This window comes from Columba livia, chromosome 3 (genome assembly GCF_036013475.1).
Source record: "Columba livia isolate bColLiv1 breed racing homer chromosome 3, bColLiv1.pat.W.v2, whole genome shotgun sequence".
Taxonomy (NCBI): Eukaryota; Metazoa; Chordata; class Aves; order Columbiformes; family Columbidae; genus Columba; species Columba livia.
This window is the reverse complement of record NC_088604.1, coordinates 72,738,932-72,761,450: the sequence shown is the minus strand read 5'-3', so window position 1 is coordinate 72,761,450 and position 22,519 is coordinate 72,738,932. Positions and strand designations below refer to the sequence as shown.

Here is a 22,519-nt window from a genome sequence, read left to right as displayed (position 1 = left end):
AGATAACTTGTAAACTCCCCCAGCAGAGGCTGCAGCAAGGATGTGGTCAGACAAAGGGAAGAGATACATGTGCTTGTGCCTCAGGGAGTCCCAGGAGCCCCCAAATCTCCCCCAACACAGCCAGGCTGCCATAAGCACTCTTGCTTTGTGTTTCACCAACGAAGATGAAAGATAATTTCTGAGACGCTTTAGCTTATGCTGGGGGAACCAGCATAAGCAGACAAGGACTGGGGAAATTGAAGGGTTGCTTAAAATTACCTTTGCACATATGTAACGTCTTAATGCTGCTGAGCATTTCTTTGAACTAATTTGGGACATGTTCTACAGTATTCCTAGAAAAGAGTTGCTCCAAGGACAGTGTTTCCAGGAAGTAAAGTGTAGCCCATTTAGATACAAGGTATCTACCATAAGCAGGAGGAAATACACCGCTCAAACAGAAAAACAAAAAATTTGTTGTTGGGCTGTGGGAAAAGAGATGTCAGTACTAACTGACATTGGTATTTTCCTTCTCTTTAAAGCTTCTCGAGAAAGTTTCCCTTCTGGTGAACCTTTTTAGAGGAAAAGCTGGTTTCCTACTGCAGAGGGAATTAAAATTGCTATTTATTTGTGCTCCCTTTTTATATAAATACAAATAACTGTGAATGATGAGTCAAATGTCAGCCGTGACACTTGGAGCTATGGCTCTGCATTAATCTTCAGCTTGGGAATTTTTTTCCCTCCTTTCTTCAAATTTGTTTCATGTGAAGGGTTAGCCCCCTCAGCTGCTCAAGTGGGAGATCAGTTACCCAGCTTCAACTTCCCTGCCGTAATCCCTCTATTTAAAGGTGAGATAATCAGCTTTTGTTTGGTTGACTTGGATCTAAGACAATCTCTGGACTAAAGACAAAGAGTCTACATGGAGAGAATGCAGAGTCTCTGCCTGCCTGTAGAGAAAGGAGGGGGGCTTTTATGCTCTTTCCAGCACTGAAAATTCTCATGCCCTGCAAACCCCAGTGGTATAACTTAAAGCACTACCCAGAGACAAATGTTCCTGTTAGTAAGTGAATATCATTTGGACAGCAGGCTCAGGAACGTGCCAGAATATTTGGCATGGGTGATCATCCCAAAAGAAAAAAAGAATAAACACTTTGTTCATCAAGTGATGGCACACAAGGTTCCTGCTTGGGAAGCTACCTTTCAGCTCCAGTTGACTGGCACTTTCCTTTCAGGACTGTGTGTGTTTTGGAGGAAAAGCAAAACTTTTCCTTTCTTCCTTTCTTTCTTTCCTTCTTTCTTTCATTCTTTCTTTGCTTCTTTATTTGCTTCTCTCTTTCTCTCTCCCTTCCTTCCTTCTTTCCTTCCTTCCTTCCTTCCTTCCTTCTTTCCTTCCTTCCTTCCTTCCTTCCTTCTCCCTTTCTCTCTCTCTTTTGAATTTAATGCCATGAAAAATCACTGGACAGAAAACTGGTAAGAACCAAGTGTTTTATACCCACACAAGTTGTGAAGGCAACTAGGCTACCTCAACAGCCTGTCTCAAAGTGTCTCAAGGGTGGCTGCATGTTTCCCCAGTGGACAGTATTTCCCGTATAACTTCTGCTTGGATCTTCCTTCAGTAGAGGCTCACAGGAGCTGGCAATGGACACTGAATTTGGGCTTCTCACCACTAGGAACCAAGGCCTCTCAGGAGCTATATTTCAGCCAGAAATTCTGGGCCACAGGAGTGTAAAAAATATAGGGTATCACATAAAATTCCCATGAGGTGATGAACCACTTTGGAGGCCGATGAAATAAACAGTTTCGTTATCTCCAAGCAGATGTTTCACTCTGCAGTTCTATTTCATGCTTTTGATATTTCAGGTTTCAAGGTCTATTTGGGAATAAACAAACACTAATATATCAGAATTGCAGCAAGGCAGCAATTCCCATTTTAAGACTAGGTTAGGAAAAGGGCCTTAAAGAAGAAAGTATCTGTGCAGTATATTCCTCTAGGAAACTGCAGGTGTCAATGATCAGGGAACAAATACTTTTTTTTCATGCCCCTGGAGCAGGGTTTCTGGTTCTGGTTGTGTCTCCTAGAAGTTACCATACAATAAACATCTTGGCTCTTCACAGCATAAAATATGATGCTTTGTAGCTCTCTAACCTTGTAGTTGTGAGTGGCTAAGGGAAAAGGCATTTGGAATTGCCAAAGTGTAGCTAACGACTTGTGTTAATGAACTCCTGGAACAAGGTAACACAGGCCAGACATGATCCTGCCTCCAAGCCCCTACAGGCTCACCTGGAAGTGTGTAGGATCAGGAGAGACCTCAATGGCCTCTCCAAAAAATCACTGTGGTAGATGAAGAGTCCGGTGTTTCCCATCCTGACACAGGGAGCTGCTAGTGGTCAGATATGTGGGAGCATGGAGCTGGCAGGGAGGTACATAGGAAGGGATTCATCCAAAGAGGTGGTAGGAGGGATGTGACACCCACCTCCCCCACATTGCAACCTTATGGTTTCACTATTACAGATTCAAACTTGGCAAATGCCAAAGTTAAAGTTCCCATAGCAACAGTTATCTCTACTTCAATTCATGCCCTGTATACTTATCATACACATTTAGCATCAAAGAGGAATATATTACATGACACATTTAACAAAGCAAAAAAAAAAAAAAGGAAAATACTCCAGCTGTGGAATGCAGCCAAGTTAGAGATTGCTTGAGAAACCTTGATTTTTTCACTGCTTGACCTTTTCAATTTTAACTGTAAAACTTTATGGTTACATTAACAGAGATTTGTACTTACTATCTGTTCACCTCGTGCCACAGATGGTAAGGGCATTGTCCAAGCAGAAGAGATGTCCTGTTCCCTAGACACAATCTATTTCTACTAAGTCAATGTTTATTCTTATTTTCCATTGCTGGGCTGAGCTTCATTTGTAGTCTTGCGGGGACAGGAATTAACAAGTACATTAAGAGAAGATGACTGGTGAAAAATTCAGTGATGTGATGTCAATTCAGGCAGCTGTCTGCTTTAGACAGTTTTGTAGTTCCCTAATCTCTCAGAAATATAAGATAATTGGATGAAATTACAGGAATTTTTTTTGTATTTTAGTTTTGATGCAGAAATATGGGGGGTTTGCCCTTTCATCATACTCAACCCAAAATTTCAGCTCCTCCAGAATCGTGCTGTCAACAGTGACTGACAATAGGTGCCTGAAGAAGAGTATAGGAACAAGGCAAAGATACTGAGATTCTTCCCAGAAGTTTCTCTCAGCCTCAAGCAAGCTGTGGCTCGGGAACATCACGATACAGATTTATGTATTTTTTTTTTCTTTTCCTATTCTGAATTCATCAACTGATTAATTTATTTTATGCAAAATGCATCAGAAACAATAATGGATTGAATTTAGCCCTGAAATAAGTGGTTATCATTCTGCTCATTTCAACGGAAGTACTTCAGGGACAAAATTGTGCTACTTGACCTAATTGTCCTTGCAAATACAAGCAATTTCACTGAATCTGTGCAAAATAAGTAAAATAAGAGTCCTGATGGATGTTCCAGGCTTTCTGTCTCCAGGTACTTGTGTCCTTGTTGACAGCTGCTCACCATCACTATAAACCACTGTCAGATGAGATTGGCAATGCATTGCACATTAATTCCACATTTCAGATGGTGTAACCTGTCATAGTACTGTTTGTGTCAATCGATGTGAACTGATTTGCTTTAAACAGAGCTTGGAGCTATTTGATGGCAGTGTCTGTTATTACATAAAGCATAAGGCAGTGCCAAACTGCACAACTGGATGATCAGTAATTTCATCAATTTCATTAATTCATCATTATGGTAAACTTGTGAAAGTAGATTTTTATAGCTATTAAGACAGTTTTGTGCAGTGGTTTCTTGGGAGCTTCACTGATTTCACTTCTGCAAATCATTGTTCCCTCATACAAGGGTTTTCTCAGTCAGATTACCCAACACAGGTATGCAGTACCTGCCATATACTCTACACCCCATCCCCACCCCAAGATGCGCAATGTGTATGAGGATGTAAGAGTGTATATGTATGCAGCCTATACCAAAACATACAGAGGTTTATTTACCTGTTCTTTATTCGTGGCTCCCCTGAAAGTGAGATACAGGCATTTCTTACACAAGGGACTTGCTCTTAGGCTGTTATGTATCCACTTGGAAGTAAAAAGTACATAATTGTGCTAACTACCATGCCCCAAAACAGCTGTTAGGCAAGCAAAAGACTTGGAAATATAACCCTAAGTATCATCAATACACTGTGTGAACAGATTCTTAGCGCAGAGTTATGATCATTGTATGCAACAGTTATATTGCAGTTTATTTGGAAGATATGTTTTGAAACATCTCATTTAATGGTACCATAACTTCTCTAAAGGAGAAATGTTACAGTTATTTAGTATCAAAGAAAGAACAGAGATGCGTACCTGCTGATACAAAGGTTGTCTTTGCCTTAAGGCTCTCATGGCCTGAGGTTTGGGAATGTCTGAAAAGCTTCACTCTTTAATTAAAACAGATAAAACCATTTCTACTTGTGACAAGGTATGATTAACATTTGACATTCAATTATCCCCATCTACCTACAGTAAAATATTACCTAGATTTCTTGGATTGCCCCATTTAACATAAAGAGAGCTTTGACTCATACAAGAGGATACTAAAACTGTTTAGTGTGGCAACTTGTGAAAATCTGAGGTTTCAATGATAAAAACTTTCTCCTTTTTGTAGTTCCATAATTCAGACATCTTGGCCCACAGACTGGCAGATTGCTTCTTTTCTCTCACCCTCAGACAACAAATGTCTTTGCTGGTAGTGGGTCAATATTAGCATTTAATTTGCTTGACATATGCACAAGGAATATCTGCCAGTTCTGCCAAGTCTGAGGCATACATGACATATTCTCTGCCTCCTGCCATTCTTGCAGCTTCCAACATAAGAAAGAAAGAGTTTCTAACTTTCTCTGAAATCTCACTTGCCAACCCACAATATCTCAACAACACAAAACTGGCGGTGATCTCCTGGTCACAAAGGCCTGTGCACTAGCTGTGCACTCAAATTAAATTGTTTTCCTGATCAAAGAAAACAGTTGAAAGCTACAGAATTGAAGTATAGCCCAGCTCCATCCCCATTTCTCTATCAAGTCTAATTCAGAACAGCATGGGTCCCAGCAGGGGCTATGTGGGATTCAATCGGTCCCCACTCCTCTTCCACTGTGTAAGTATGGCAGTTTATCCCTAATCTTTGTTTCGTTTCTTCTAGCCATGTATTAAACCATGTGGGGGGATGTCCCTTTTATTCCATGACCATTTCATTTCTTTAAGACCCTTTGGTGATGTGAATCACTTTTTGAAAACCCAAGTCCACTGCATATCAGGCAGTATGCCCTTAGCCTGATTCTCATTAACTCCCTCAAAGGGTGCTAATGGATTTGTGAGGCATGTTTTCTCTCTACAAAATGATGTGTTTACCAATTCTATTTTCTATGATCTGTACCAATTTGTCTGGTACAGAAATCAATTTTACTGGTCAGTAGTTTTTCAGCTTTGCTCTTTAAACTTTTTTTTTAATACCATCACATTTGCCACTTTCTATTTCTCTGCTTTCAAGGGTGATTTTAGAAATCAGTAGTTTAGCAGTCTCATATTTTAGCTTCTTTAGAATGCTTGGTTGAATGCTACCTGGTCCTCGACACTGGCTACCGTTCATTTTATCTAATTGCTCTGAAAACCTCTTCTGTTGACAGTTCGATTTGAGACTGTTCTTCAGGCTTGTCCCTATAAAGAATGGTCCAGGTATGGAAACCTCTGTGACCTCTTCTGAAGAGCACTCTGTTGCAAATCACTCATTTAGCTTTCTCGCCACAGCCCTAGCTTCCTGGAGTATCTTATTTGCACCTTAATCATCTCTCAGCCCATTGAATTTTGAACAGGCTTCCTGTTTCTGAGAAAGTTCTTATTAGTCACTTTCATGCTTGTAGGAAGATGCTCTTCAAAATAGTTTTTTGGTTTGCCTCATTAGAGTTCTACATTCAACTGGATGAGTTTAACTGGTCTTTTATTTTCCTCATTTGTACAGGATTTCCACATTCCAACGGATGAGCATTTTACTTCTAATAGCCTTCTCTACTCTGTTGTTTGAACATGCTGTCTTGTTTCAAAATCTTTTTAGGACTTTTTAAAAAATATATGTGTGATAACACTGACTCTCAGATTCTAATAAAACATACTCCTCCAAAGCATTTACTTCTCTTGCCCAGTCCTTTTAACTATTTCTCTTTCCTTTCATATAGACTCCCAGTTTTATAACTAAAAAATTATCATCATTCACTTTTTCATGTTTTCAGTCTGGTTCAGGTGATGTAAGTATTTACAGTTTGACCCAGCACCTGTGCACTGCTTCAGTTTTTGGGGTTGTTTTGTTTTTTGTTTTTAGGTTTTGTTTGTGTTTTTTGTTTGTTTGTTTGTTTTCTTTTTTAAAGGGGTTTCAGATTGGTTGCTCCAAGAACCAGCTGTATGTTTACTCTGGTCTACCTCAGACTCCAGAGACCTTACTTTTACTGGAGGTGAACCAAGATTTGAAATTTGTTGTGTACTGTCCTTGGAAGTAAAATTGCTTTCTAGTGTCTTTGACAACCCAGCTTCCAAAAAAGGGGATTAAAAATATTGTATGTCACTGTAAATCAGAAGTCAGTTATCAATCTAAAAATTTGAAAATGAGCTGAATAATTTGTTTCACCTTATCTTCTACTGGTAGTAAAATAAAAAGAATTAATAATAACTAATTGGGTTTTGAAGAATGAGCTATTTGTATGCCTTCCCTTCCATCCTCATAGAAAGCTGACACCAGCCAAGTGTAGCACTTGAGTTCACACCATGTCATGCATTGGACATTTGGCTGTATCTATTCAATTCCTAAAGTTTAACTGTCTGTATCATGAAAATCTCACACAGTATACAAGCAGTCTTATTTCAGACAATTGAACTGTCTTCACAAAGAAGGCTACTCAAATCTGCAGAGCCATGGTGTCAATAGATAAGTCACGGAGCGCGTGAGCATGGACAGCCAGGAAGCTGCTGTGCTCTCCAGAGCACTGTCGAGGCTGCAGTTCCTGTGCTTGCTTGTGCTTCTGCCTCTATTTTTTGCTTTCTGTTGACAGAGAACTTCTTTCACCAGAGGTCTCCACTACACAAACTTTGCAGATCTTGCCTGACCACTTTAAAAGGGAGGATTGGTGCATCCCTGTTTCTGCAGGCCAGTTCACAGAGTCGTGATTTCAGCAGGAATAGATGTATTTGAACTAGTACTGAGCAAACCAGCTTGGGCAGCAGCAGCAGCACACTGTGGCACTGGGAGTTCAGGATAAATCGGATAGATCTGCCTAGAAATGATGAGCACATGCAGAGGCAGCTGGACCATACTGCTGAGCATCCTTCTAGTGATACCCAGGATAACCCCACCAGAGATGTCCCTTCCCTTGCTGCAATGACACCTCCGACTACAGCATAGGAGTTTTTTGCTGATGGATACATCAGTGTGCTGAGGCTGTTTTGTGCTGCTCTGGGGACATGAAGCAAAAGTAAATAAACATTTACCAGTCAACTAAAATGGGTGGTAATAGCCACTAATTATGTAAGTCAAAATAAGTGGTGTTTGAATGACTGACCTTCAATTTCTATAACTCAGAGAGCATCCATTTGCTACAGCATTCAGACATCCGTTGCTGTCACATGGCTTAACTTGCTTTATTATACAGAAATTCCTCTTTTTGTCTGCCAAAGGTTGGAGTCAAGAATTTCACAACAAAGTTTATTATCCTATACTGTGAATTTTAACCCTATGATGGAAGCCTGATGAGTGTGTACTTCTGAGGAGTTTATGATTACAGATTTTCCCAGATGTCTGGTGTCTGAGAGAAGATACATTATTAAAAAAGAACAAATATTACCACCAGAGTAACATAAAATACTTCATTGAAATAAAAGCATCTAAAAGCTGTTTCATGGAACTTGTGGAAATAATTTATTTAAGGAAATGTGACTGTTGGCAACTGAAAGTGTGCAGCTATTTTGCAGAATTTCCTGCTGAGTAACAATTTATATCAACAAACTAATTATATTTCAGAGTTGTTAACAACTTAGCTATTAATTTATGTGTTCATTTAAGAACTACTAAATAGAAAGGTGTGTCTGAACAAATACTAATCTCACTTTCGGGCGTAAATTGTCACTCAATCATATTTATTGTAAATATATCATGAAAACTCCCACATTGTTTATGGAATTTAAACCCAGATACTCAATTGATGATACCAAAGACATTAACAGACAGGAGTGGTTTTGCATCTGTGTCACCGACATCAGTATAGAAAATCTAGACACTATTGATACCTCTTCATTATCATATTAACTGCTCTCAGATCTGTTCTGCATGTCATTAATTTTGAGCCATATTGACCAGAGAGTGAAAGGCATAAAGGAAATAACAAAATTAGTCCACACCTGAGTTCCATACAACTTTGTTTAGTGGAGCATTTCTTTTTGAGCTGACTGCTGTTGACTAAACGCCTCCACTGATCCTGAATGAAGTAATCAGAAGTTACTAGCTAGATTCACATTTCTTGGAAACTGAGAGGAAAATTGTTTTTAAGATGAAAGCATAGGCTGAGATTTGGGTATCTGGCTTCAGCTCTCAGATGTCTTCTAGACTCTCCAGAGGCTTTATCAAACCAGGTCATGTATCCACACTTTACTGTCCTGCACTATTTCTGCTTTGGTTTTGGCTTGGGTTTTCAGACCATGTTTTGCAGACTCATGAACATTCACAGGTGGCTACTTGTTAAGGTGTGGGAAATGACGGCTAAAGGAAAGCAAGCTTACTCTTGGCAGAGTGCTGTTAGTAAAAGTGGGGATATTTTTAAAGGGACACAAGTAGTGAAAACTTAAAAGTCTACACCTTTAACTGCCAGTTCTACCAGGGGAGCTGTCTTTGAGTAGGTGGAGGTACAGCTCTTTGCAGAGTGGAGCCTTTGAGCAGGAGTGCAATGCCATTGGTATAGGCGTAACACTGACATGGGCTGTTTCATCCCATGCGACCTCTAGTAGAGTTCCCCCATGGTGACATCCCTTGTCATGCTCTATTTCTGTCCATGCATTATGGACAGTTACTCAAGGAGTAGCATGGTTTGTTTTCTAGCTTTCCTAGTTTCAGGTTTTCATAGTAAACACAGTCAATCTTCTGTCAAGGCCAGGAGCCCAGTGAAGACCATAAAATATAAATGATAGAGGGATGTCAAAAATCTGCAGTTTTAACTGCTTTGCTGATTTCTGTGGGTCACACACACTTGCACACCTCAAGAGCATAAGCATCTTAAAGGTGGGAGAACACATCTTCAGGGGAAAAAAGGATATGTCTTGGTTTAGCTCTGTGAATACAAATTTCATCGTCATGCACATAAACAGTAGAAAATACTTTATGTTGAGAGCTAGTTTAACAACTGGAAGAATGCTCCTTCAAAGACTGAGCCATTAAAAGGAGATACATGACCTGAAAACTTATACAATTTAGAGAAAATATCTTTCCATCTAATGAACAGCTGGTTGAATGCAGAGAAACATAGTCATTTTTCCTGGAGATGGATTTATAACTGCTAATATTTTCATGCTACTCATATCTTCAAGCAAATGTGATATGTTTTATGATGTACCATGGTTTTATATACATATTTCATTCTTGTTATTCCTTGAAAATAAGAATAAAAAAGAAAAAAAAAACAGCAAATATGGAGAAAAAAATGTGGAGTGCTGTAATAATGGATTTACCTGAAATCCTAGTAATATAGTGTCAGAAGCTTTACCCAAAACCAAAACAAAACAAAATAAAACAAACAAAAAACCACATTTAAGTGTAAATATCTACTCAACAAGACACTGACTGAATGTCATAAACTGTCTGAAAGTAGAACACTTAATCTGCATCCAGTCTTTCACTGGCATATTTACATCTTTTGGACGAATAAAAAGCATTCAAATACCATAAAAAATGAAAATATAATGTCCTCAGAATGTAAAATAAAACCCTGGTGTAAGATAAAATATATTCCAATGACTGCAATTAATTGCAATGTAGAATAAATCACTATACAAATAATACATGTGCTTTAAATATCATTTAAAAAGCCATTAACAAGCCAACAGAAACTGGCAGCTCAACAATTTTATGACACTAAACAGGACTGGAACAGTGTGATTCTGACTTCATTTAAAACAATGACAAACCTTCCATTGACTTTAGTTGGGGAGAACTGAAGTGTCAATAATGTTTCATTTAAAAAAAAATCTATTTTTCTTCTGCAATGCAAAGGAAGTGAAACCTCAGAGATCTGGATATACCAACATTCTGGCTGATTTAAATCCATTTTATGTACTTACAGAAATTAGCAGAATAATTTGTTATATTTAGGCTTGCAGTGTCAAATAACTCTTGCATTGCAAAGTCTCCTTATGTTCATTTCAAGCTTCATACTTATTTTTTTCCTCTGATCAAGAAAGAGTGTTAAAAACCCTTAGGGTCTTATCAGATGCTTGAGCCTCTAAAGCTAACAAACAAGAGACATAACTCAGGGGAAGCCACTTTGTATTGTTAATTTTTCAGGTCTGGTCTCTACAAAGAGCAAAAGGTAATCTCAAGATGAGGGCAGTTGATATTTCTCATGTTTGTATAACTTTTGCAGTAGCGTAATGATTTTGAAAATATTGGGCCCAACAGAAGTGTGATTTATGCTGAGAGCAACATCCAAATGAAGGAAGAGAAGAGAGTAGCCAGTGTCTAATCTATGGGTGTTTGGCAGGTGGACAGTGGGGCATTCTGCTCTGCACTTTAGTGGCAGGGTCAGAAAGCCCCTGTGAGGGAAGACCCATCAGCTCCATTCCCTCTGGAGGACAGAGCCCCAGAGAAGTTGAAAAAGCGGATAGGAGAGTGTTTGTGTCTTGAGCAAAAGGCAAGGAGAGGTTGGAGATCTCTGCAAGACAAGAAGTGCCTCCTCTTGCCCGAGACCCTCTGCCCCTTCACTGTGCACTGGCACTCCAGAATGAAGGCAGAGACATCCCACCTTACTGTGCTGTCTCCAGAAACAGAGGCTGGCACACCACAGGTTCACAGGGTTCGTCTGGGGAAACATTCCCCTCTGTCATGCCACACTTTGCAGCGAGGTACTCACCGAGATGAAGAAGCCACAGGCTGCTTTTCCTTTCCCTCTTCTGCTCATCACCCCCTGCAAACACACTGTCACTGACTCCCTTCCAGGTCTTGCACTGTCACTCAGGTTCCCGCTTGACCTCTGTGCAGGGAGAGACAGGAACAAGGGTCTGCCAGGAGACAGCCAGTGAGCAGGAGGGGAGCAGAAGGTGGTATTCTGGAGCTGGAAGCGGGGAAGGGAAGGGGTGCTTCATGAATTATTGTCGCCTCCTGAACTGAGTTTAATTTAGCCCCTAGGACCATAAGCTGTTTGCGAGTAACTGCTAGGCAATGGTCTCTGCTTGCACATGTCAAACACATGGCCCCTTCCCAACAATGGCCCTGGGCAGAGGTTTGTGAGACAGTTGGAGCGAGCTAGTGTTGAGGCGCTGCGGTACACCAACAGATGGGCTGGGATGAACATCTTATGTCAGACATTGCTCCCCAGAGGCTATTTCTGGCCTCTTTAGGCCTTTTGTGTTGCTGGAGGGCAATGCAGCTACAACATAATACAGAATTAGGCCTGCTAGGTCTGAATGAGGAAGGTGTTTCCTAGCATTTGTGAAGCAAGTGCAAGTCAGCTATTTCCATATTGGAATGATAATTGTCTTGCAATTTGAGTAATTACCATGTGTGGCAATATACGTGATCTGTGACGATGTTCTCTAATGCATCCATTAGTGTGCAGCTATGCTGCGCAGAAGCAAGGCTTCACCTGTTTCACAAACTTTTTAAAGCTTGTGAATAAAGTTAAGCACATCTTTCAATTCCTTGCTGAGTTGGGAAGAGATTTGTTACAGACTTAACTCAGCTCCACCAAGGTGCATCTTTATTCCTTGGAGAAAAATAGCAGAGTGGCCTGCTGATTTTATGCATTGCAGTCCCTATACATACAAAGACTTCAATGCACAACCTTTAGTTTTCACTAAAATTATAATAAAATAATGACTGTGTTGAATGACAACAGCAGGAAAAAATAGATCCAGATGCCCAGAGACATCTGGGCACCAAATTCCCATTGGAACTGTCTAGCTAAAATCACTGCTTCACTCTCATAGTTTGTGCTTGGCCTTTGGTTGTGTCAGTGTATCACCGTTTCAAGAAATCTCTACCCATTGAACCTTTTAGTTGATGTTTTCCCTCTGAGGTTGAAAGCAGAGCCCAGAGCTGAACCAGGCGGGTGGGGTAACGTGCAGCTGAGGGCACCGTCCCCTCTCCAGCTGGGGATCCACAAGCAGGGGTGTACAGACGCGGGTCCGGCAGGACTCTGCTGCTCACAATTCATTAATGGGCCCAGCAGGCTGGCTGAGCACCACAGCACTCTGCAGTGGTTATGCAGCTAGTTACAGGCTGGAAGAGAGTTTTTGGCATTTATTGGTGCCCTGTGACACCTAAATTATCATAAGGTCAGGGAATTCATTGAACCAGAGCAGCACTTAAGCACTGTTAGACTCATTTGTGGCTATTCAGACCAAACAAGTTTTTCAGAGAGAGGCTATTGGCTCCAGGTAAAACATTAATGCACAGAGCACAAAAAGAAAGCTAGGCTGTTCTAATAAGCTGTCTTGTTGCTGTAGCAAGAATGGGCAGGAGATTATTCCAAACAAGCGGCTTGCTGTGCCAGCTAAAGGAGTCCGTGGGACACCAATAGGAGATAATCAACAAGAAGACACCCATGCTACATTTTTTTCTGCTGGCTTTGCTCTTTCCACCTGCTGTGGGTGTCTTACTGATCTAAGAGTGCGAGGATTCAACAGCCACCTTTTTAATGTTCAGTACCTTGAGGGAAACATGACGCTGTGTTGTTAATATCCTCACCTGCCAACTCCAACACACCCATTGCTGCTTTTACTATCCCGGTAGCAATGGGAAGTCAGCAGGGAAAACAAAAAAAGGCAACAACCTAAGGTCGACCCAAGAAACATAAATCAGCTACTTCTGGAATGCGATGTTGAAGCCCAGGCTGTTACAGGATCCTCCCTAAGTGGCAGGAGGAGTGACCTGGTCCCTGGGAGACAGCCAGGATTCCCCTTTCTGCCTTGCTGCAAGGGCAGAGGGGTCAAAGAGGAGGAGGAGGAGGAGGGAGAGACTCCAAGGAAACAGGCAGTGGAGGTTGAGATCCCTTTCCTCTGAGTCAAGGGACAGCAGCTGTCAGTGCGAAGGTGGAGATATGTAAATGGCAGGGTGGGTTCTCTCTCTTCCCAGAGCAACAGCAGCTGAGTCAAAACAAGCACAGCCAGAAACATGAACATGAAGCCCTTAAACCACCCCCCCGGCACACTTGCTCACATATATACACACATCATAATTCATGCTACCTCAAAGCAGTGATTACCACAGCTTCCTGGCTGTCTATTTCTGTTTATTTATGGTGCATTACACATTTTATTGCTATTCTCATACAGCGGCTCAGCTGCCACTGTTCTGTATTTGGGTGGGAAAAAAAACACCCCAAACAACAAACTGCAGTAGGTTGTCCCCTGGGAACAAAGGACAAATGAACGTTCAGCACCTTCCAGGGAGCAGGAATTTGGAATTATAAATAGTATGATTCCCCCTTCCCATTTCAGTCTAGTTCATGGCTACACACTTGAGTGGGGGGTGGGAGGGAGGACATGGGGTAGGGGAACAAGGGCCAGAATTGCTGCCAAAATGACCTTTTAAGCATGGCTGTCTTCAGAGGAGCTCTCACACGATCCTCCATCTATGTGATCATGCCTAGCTCCAGGCTGCTTCGAGGCAGGGGGTGGAAAAGAGAGGGCAAAGGTTTTACACAGGCCTGAGAAGAACCACCAAACTTATGTCTTGTTTGAAGCTGAATTCAAGCTAATGGTAAGACATCAGCTACTAAAAGCACTGCCTGCTGTGAGGTTGCAGCCTGTTTCCCCTTCTCCCCCTTCCTATAAGGTAAGAACATGAGGACTTGAATTTCTTAATTTATTTAAGGAAATGGCAGTCAGCTCAGACCAAGTTGAGCATACGAGATTTATTTCTCCTTGCTGTCACCCTTACCATCATTCCCCTTGAAGCCTGACTTCTCGTTACCATTACTCTCCTTGCAAAATGCACGTCATTTTGTTTATGCCATGGGAAAAATATATAATCTCTTTAAGTGCATCGACAGTATCAACATAAAACAAATAATACTGAACAAGCAGCAAAAACAGAAGCCATTGTGCTGGCAATCCCTGCTGTGAGTGACACATGGACTGCCGCTGTGCACCTCCCGCTGTACCCTGGTGTGTAGGAGTGACACTTCTAAAAGGCTCTTTTTACTTCCCTTAATAATCCAGCCATCTTTGTGAGTGCACTGCAGGCACCATGCTATCAGCAGAGCTTCTGCTGTAATAAACTGCTCTTTTATACACCCAGCAATAGTCCCCATGAAACATCCTGCAAGTATATCCAGAGTCCCAAAGCTCTCCTTGCATAAGGCAGGGTACATGCAGCTATGCCTTTGGTGCCATGCCAGTCTAACTTGGCCCTGAAATAAATAAATACCACATTTCACCTATTCTATTCACAGTCTTTTTTCCATTGGGAACCTCAGCCCAGACCAAAGGGCCTGGCGGTTTCAGAGAGGTCTCTGTCCACTGAATAGAAGCAGAAAAAACACAAATAACAAACTGCTTTTGATGGGACCAAGCTCCAGGCACTGTTCCATGGAGTCACATCTCAACCAGACAGTCAAGGGTAAAGGGGTCCATGCCTCATCACAAATTTTTAAGTCACCCAGTCCCTCCTGACACCCTGTTTGCAGAAACTGTTGTAACATGAAAGGGCTAAACCTTGCATCATTTATTTTTTCAGGCTACTAAAGTGACATTTGTGTTCTTAATTCCACAGTTGCTGAACTTCATTAATTTATATGTATCTATGTAGCTATTTATATATGTATATGTATACAATGGCAAGGACAGGATCTAAGCCAAAGGCTGACCTCATGCACAGATAAAAAAGGAAGCTCTACTCATGCTGGTAAGATTGCACTATATTTACATGGTAAGGAGTGACAGCCAAGTGTCTGGATGGTATAGTCAACACAGAGTTAAGTTTCCTACACACTTGTCCCCTGCTCTATCCATGCACTCCTGGCAGGGCACTCACCAACCCCTTCCTATCCCCTCAAATATCTGAAAGGCTTCTCAAAGGAAAGAAGAAGGAAAACCCTCATGCGAAAGTTTGGTTTGGGCAACAGCACCAAGCAGGGAAACTACAACAGAGCTTAAATGCCAGGGAGCATGAAGGGGAAGTCACTATGGGGACCAGTGAGGGGAGCGCTGACCACCAACTCTGGCCAAGTCTGGACTATCCCTGAAGAGATGAACCTTCAGAGGAGGCACCTGAGAAGATCATGGCTGAGCCTCCCAACTGCCCTCACAGGGGACTCCAGTCCCAGGGCAGAACTGGGTTTGCACTGACCCCTGGCAGGTCTCAGTTTCACAGACTGGTTAATCCCAGACGGCATGTGCTGGCTGAGGCGGGAGGGTAACACAATCCCACAGAGGGATTTCGTAGGGAGAAAGAAATGCTCCTGCTATGTGGTACCATTCGTAACTGGGGTATTTTTAGCCTCCCAGCTCAGTGCACATGGGCAGCAGCCACAGCATGAATGTGCTAAGAGCTCCAAGGAAGCTGTTTGGGGTGGCCAGGTCAGTAACATGGGGTTTCAACAGCAAAATTAAAAGTCTTAGGGCTGTGTTTCAATGAGAGAAGATAACAGTTCAAAGGAGCTGGTAGAGCTTCTGCTCAGAAATTAAGTTGTAGCTGGCCAGTTTCAGGGCTGACCATCAGCCTAATTATTTTCACTATTGCTTTACAATCCACAGCTGTGTTTCTCACATCACCAAAAAGTATGAGGCTGCTGTTGTGTTTTTGCAACTGACATGCTCCAAATCACCAGAGAAATTAGAAGCATCTTAGGCAGCTCATTTGTCATTCAAGATTATGCTGTTGGTGCAAATCAAATAAAAAAATGTTCACTTTGTCCAACCACATGTTCAGTTAAAGATGAGGCATATAAGAGATGTTTTTATTATTTTTGTCCTGTGTAAATGGATCAGGGAAATACCATTCTGATTACAGTAAGTTATTTTGGGTTTCTCAACAGGGTAATTCAGACTAAACTGTTCAAGCCAAAATGAAATGTACACTTCATTCTCCAGGTGTTTAGTTCTTTTGTTGAACTTTGTTTCCTTTTAGCTCAGGTCACTTTTAAAATGAAAAACACATTTTTTACACAAAAGGTCAAAAAGTTTCATTCAGACAATGTCAAAACAAAACACTTTTATGAGTTTTTTTTAAGTACTATTCAGTTAAAGATTGCTGAAACAAGAAGTTTCAAACTTTTTAAGATTTTCCCTTGTCCCTACTTCTTTTTGACAGAAACTCCATTTCAGGAGAATTACATCTCCTAAGAAAGTTCCTAATCCTAAATAGATTGTGAAGCAAAAGGAAAGTAGAAGAACAGAATTAGAACACCAGCCCACTTTCACTTAGGTCTTTCCTTGCCACATGAATGAACCCCCTAAGAGCAAGGAATAGGGATTAGGTGTCCTTGACAGACAAGGTTCTTTTTTGAAGTCAGAGTTTTCTAGAAGAAACAGGGTACATGCAAGAGCTGAATTTGTGAGAATGGTCATATTGCTTTGCCGAGCAATCCTGAAATCAGCAGAAAAGTGCTGCATCTAGAAATATTTCTGTCCTTTATCCCCATGACTGATTACATAGGCTTTGCAAACTGCCAATAGCTGTGTAGGCAGTGGCACTCCTGTCACAGGAAAGGTGTTTCCATTTTTGCAGAGATTTGTTTGCTGTGTCGAGACCCTGCAGCATGATGACTAGCAACCTCTCAAATCCAGACTTGCAGCCCTTTACTATAAGGAGTGAAGTAGTCTTGAACTTGTGACTTTGCTATCTGTATTCCCACTCTGTTTTGCTGTTTACAGGGAAAAAAAAAATAGGTATATGAACATTATACTGTAGCCTAGGTCTTTCAGTGACTCCCTGTGAGGAATATTTAGGATTAAAGATAGTGCTTGGTTTTCTGCTATTGGGTCTTTTCTCCCCCCCCCAGCTCTGTCCCCACCTGACATGCACCCCAGCAGTAATTAAATCAATAGGAATTAGTCATATCCAGTGACAGAAAATCAGGCCTGTAGTTTGCCTTTTCTGTGTGATGGAGTAATGCAATCAACTTCAGAAATAATTTGTGATTGCTCTTGTCATAGGCTTTTGGCCAAGTTAACCACTGTTACACGCAGGCAAATCTGGAACCGTTCCCTCAGCTTCATCTTTCAGCTCCAAAGGTCTATGTGATGCGTTCCCTCTATGGGGCGTGTATCACAAACAAAACCAGGGAAAAGTCGCAGTGATTTCATCTTAGAAAATCACAAATTTCTTGCTGACCTGAAAACCTGAGTAAGGATCCTTTTTTTTCCCATAGCTCAGGAACTTTCACAGTTTCAAGGGAGGGGAAAAAAAGAAAATTTAGAATATCAAGACACTGTTTCTAAATTCTTCTGCTATGCAAAAATTGCACCAACCCAAAATAATTTATCTCCAACCCCATTGTCCTAAGAAAAAGTGCTTTCTTTCATTTCAATACACTTTTTGAGGAAAAGGGAAACCATTCCTGTTTCCACCAGTCCCTGTCGCCACCGGGGACCGGCGTGCAACACCCGGGGAAGGGGAGCAGTGCCTGGGGATGGAGGGGCAGCCCCTCCTCCCAATCCTTTTTCAGTACGGTGTTCCTACACCAGAGTAAATAAATGGCGAGAACTGGCCAGGAAGAAAATGCGTCTTGTCATTAAATTAAGCAAAAGCCCATTTTGAGGATTAAGTGCAAGCAGCAAATTAACACGCTCTTTGGCTAATTTCCGCTCTCTGTGGGCAGGAGGTGGGGGCGAGGGGGTAGCTGGGGGCTGTGCGCTCCCCTCTCCCCACCCGCGGGGCAGGCAGCCCCACACGAGTAAGTAGTGCTGGCTTTGGAGGGGGTTTCCCTGCACCCCTCCTCTTCAGCTCTGAGATGTGCAACCAGATCCCCAGGTCACTCCCAGGGTGCATAAAGCATACTGGCTTTACTATGGGGTTGGTACCATCTTCATGAGCTGTGCCTGCTCCCCTTGCATGGCAGCTGAGCTGGGTTTTGTATTTACTCCCAAGAGCCCCAAGTCAGCCCTGCAGCAGCTACCTCAGCCATACATCTCATTATGGCATGGTTAATTAATGAATTATTTATGGTGCAGCACTGCTAGCTACCTATGCATCAAGTGAGACATGCAAACAGCTCAGGGAGTCCTGAGGGGCTAAACTCCTTAGTGGCCTGCTGTGCATTGCATGAGGAACAGGTCCATGTCTATTTCCAACTCAAACACTCAAACTCACTCTTACAGCTATCCTGACAGCTACAATGTCTTTGTCCTGCAGTCTGGCTAACTTCTCTAGGATTCAAAAAGGGCAAGAAGGAGGAACCAGGCAACTATAGACCAGTCAGCCTCACCTCCAATCCTGGGAAAGTGATGGAACAACTTATCCTTGGTGCCATCTCAAGGCATATCAAGGATAAGAAGGTCATTAGGGGCAGTCAACATGGCTTCACCAAGGGGAAGTCAAGCTTGACCAACCTCATAGCCTTTTATGAAGACATAATGAGGTGGATAGATGATGTCAGAGCAGTGGATGTGGTCTACCTTGACTTCAGTAAAGCATTTGACACAGTCTCCCACAGCATCCTCACAGCTAAACTGCGGAAGTGTGGTCTGGACAATCGGGTAATGAGGTGGACTGTGAACTGGCTGAAGGGAAGAAGCCAGAGAGTCGTGGTCAAAGGGGCAGAGTCTAGTTGGAGGCCTGTATCTAGTGGAGTGCCTCAGGGGTCAGTATTGGGGCCTGTATTATTCAATATATTCATCAATGACTTGGACGAGGGAATAGAGTGCACTATCAGCAAGTTTGCTGACAACAACAAGCTGGGAGGAAGGCTGTGCTGCCATCCAGCGAGACCTGGACAGGCTGGAGAGTTGGGTGGGGAAAAATTTAATGAAATATAACAAGGGCAAGTGTAGAGTTCTACATCTGGGCAGGAACAACCCCAGTTTCCAGTGTAAGTTGGGGAATGATCCATTAGAGACCAGCATAGGGGAAAGGGACCTGGGTGTCCTGGTGGACAGCAGGATGACCATGAGCCAGCACTGTGCCCTTGTGGCCAAGAAGGCCAATGGCATCCTGGGGTGTATTACAAGGGGGGTGGTTAGTAGGTCGAGAGACATTCTCCTTCCCGTTTACTCTGCCTTGGTGAGAGCGCATCTGGAATATTGTGTCCAGTCCTGGGCCTCTCAGGTCAAGAAGGACAGGGAACTGCTGGAGAGAGTCCAGCGCAGGGCAACAAAGATGATTAAGGGAGTGGAGCATCTCCCTTATGAGGAAAGGGAGGAGACTGAGGGGTGACCTCACTGATGTTTATAAATATGTAAAGGGTGAGTGTCACGAGGATGGAGCCAGGCTCTTCTTGGTGTCAAACCAGTGGTAAGACAAGGGGTAATTGGTGCGAACTGGAACATAGGTGGTTCCGCTTAAATTTGAGAAGAAACTTCTCAGTGAGGGTGACGGAGCATTGGCACAGGCTGCCCAGGGGGGTTGTGGAGTCTCCTTCTCTGGAGACATTCAAAACCTGCCTGGACACATTCCTGTGTAACCTCATCTAAGTGTTCCTGCTCCAGCAAGAGGGATTGGACTAGATGGTCTTTTGAGGTTCCTTCCAATCCCTAACACTCTGTGATTCTGTGATTTTGTGATTCATTGTCAAGAAGAAGAGGAGGAGAATAAACAGTTGGTTTTGTTTTAAAGAAGATCCTAAGAGCAAATGCAAAAGCTGACAGCAAAGAAGATGTGTTCCACTGGGATCCAAGAAGTAGGTATAAGTCAGGCATTAAACCCTTTATTTAAGAAAATTAATAAAGTTTTTATTAAAAATTAATGAATAAGGCTGGACTCCATACTCTTCCTACTGAGTATTAAGCAAAATTAAATATGTCAATTCTTCTTCCTTTAATGTGATTGGTAGGGGTTAATTTTAAGGTTAATGTTTTGCCACTTGACATGTGGATTTCAGGTTTACACAGTACAACCACAACTGCCATTTCACCATGGTGACAGGTTCCTCACAGAGGCTGCCCACAGAAATGTTATTTCCCTTTGCTCAGAGGGACCAGGGAAGAGCTTGTCCTCCGGCTACAAAACATTAGTGCTCAGACTACCAGGGCACAGTCATGCTTTGTTGCCAATGTGCTGTGATCTTCAACAACTCATTTAATTTTGAAAAATTGCTTCCAGGATGTGAGCTTCTCCTCAAAACCAGGTGTAGATGTGGGGTGATGAGGGAGAGGGGAGGGGAGGGGAGGGGAGGGGAGGCGAGGCGAGGCGAGGCGAGGCGAGGCGAGGCGAGGCGAGGCGAGGCGAGGAGAGGAGGAGGATGAGAGGAGCTCATCCTTTCCTGTCATAGAATTGTGGCACAGTTTAGGCTGCATGGGCCCTTGGAGATCTCCAGTCCATTCCCTCACTCAAAGCACGCCTAACTATAAATTTAGAGGAGTTGCTCAGACCTATCTGGTTGAGCTCTTGCTGTCTCCAAGGATGGAGAGTCCACAGCCTTGCTGGGCACTTCCTTCAGTGCTGCACCAGTCTCACAGTGATCTTCCTTGCATTATACTCAATCAGAATTTCACTTGCTGTGACTCGATGCAAATTATATTATATCATCTTTATATATATTTTATATATAAATATTTATATATATATTTATATATATTTATATTTATATATTTATATATATTATATATTTATATTATTTATAATTATTATAATATATTATATTATATTATATTATATTTATATATTATTTATATATATTATTTATATTTATATATTTATATATAAATATAAATATATATATAAATATTTTATATTTATCATCATTATATATATTATATTATATCATCTTGCTCTAGTGTGGCAGCAGTCCCACAGAAAGGTAGCAAAGCCCCACTCTATATTACTCTTCCCTGAACCACCTCCCTAGATGAGGAGAATGCTGGGATTCCCACTGTGCCAAAGCATTATGTTTCTGCTGGACTGGATGGCCAGCTGTGATGAGGAAGCCTGGTCCTTCAGAGAGCAGGTAGGGGAGGGAGAACAGTCCCATCCTCTCAGATCTGTCCTGAGAGACCACCTAAATGCTCCACTCCGACAAGGAGCCCAGGGCAAGCAGACCCTGTCCCAGAGTGCCATCAGCTTTTCTAGCCCTTGTTAAAACTCACTGGGCTCCTTGGCTGGAAGCCTCTTGGGGAAGACAGGACATTATTTCAATTCCAATGGGCTTGCATATTCTGCCTATGGCATTTATGAGCCTCAGCTCTTTTTGTAGCCATACCATCTAAAGTTATTCACATACTGCGGCTAATTCCTTTTGACGAGTTTCACAGCAAATACAGCTTCTTGAATACTTGTTAAGCCAACTCTGTGGATGCTGGCTTTGAACATAAGGAAAAAAATACATGGATGGGTACTACATCCATCTGTAGGTAAATTAAAAATGAGAGCTACTCAGTGACTACTCTGGATGTGCGTACGCATTTCTGTGTTGTGTTTGTTTCGGCTGGCAAAGCAGGAAACTGTGATCATCCGTAAGGTTAAGAAAATGCACACGGACAGGGCATGATATCTCGAAGAGTGTCTTGACCCAAACTTGTGATTGAACAAAAAGGAAATAGCATTTGAAAAACAAGTAAAGGATCACTAAGATATTTAGGGCCTTGGAGAGAGAAATCTGCTTCCACTTTTCCTGGCATTTTGCCTGTGAAATTATGAGCTTATTTGTGGTGCTAAATGCTTTGCTTGTGTCTCAGAAAAAAACACAGGAACTGCTGGATATTTTTCCAATGGAAGGGAGAAGTAATTAATGATCCCAAAGGTTAAGAAATTGGCACCGTTGGAAGCCAACCCTCCTTTATTTATTAATCAGCTGGGCTCCACGTGGGTTCCCAATGTGCCAGATTCCCCACTTGACTGCCTGCCTTCCCCAGAGACGTCTGCATTTGCCCATGTGTGCACACAGGCATCAGCCTGTGTATAAAGGAGGATTAGGTTTGCAGCCAGAGATATAGTAGAGATGTACTTGGACCAACACTATAATGTGGTTCAGCTATAGGCAGGGGTCCAAAACCAAACATCTTTGCTGTGCCTTTTTTTTGAAATAAACCAAGCTTTGAATCGCACTATACACTCCAAGCCTTCAGAGA

At 42.1% G+C, this 22,519-nt stretch overlaps 1 long non-coding RNA gene across 1 annotated transcript in view; it reads left to right on the top strand.

The window, feature by feature from the left end:
* LOC110363410 (uncharacterized) overlaps positions 1 to 11,321 on the top strand; it is a 173,671-nt gene extending 162,350 nt beyond the window's left edge. The window contains exon 4 of the long non-coding RNA XR_010471450.1: positions 6,469 to 11,321. This is a non-coding gene — a long non-coding RNA (uncharacterized LOC110363410). The remainder of the gene's footprint in view (positions 1 to 6,468) is intronic.
* Positions 11,322 to 22,519: the final 11,198 nt, after the last annotated feature.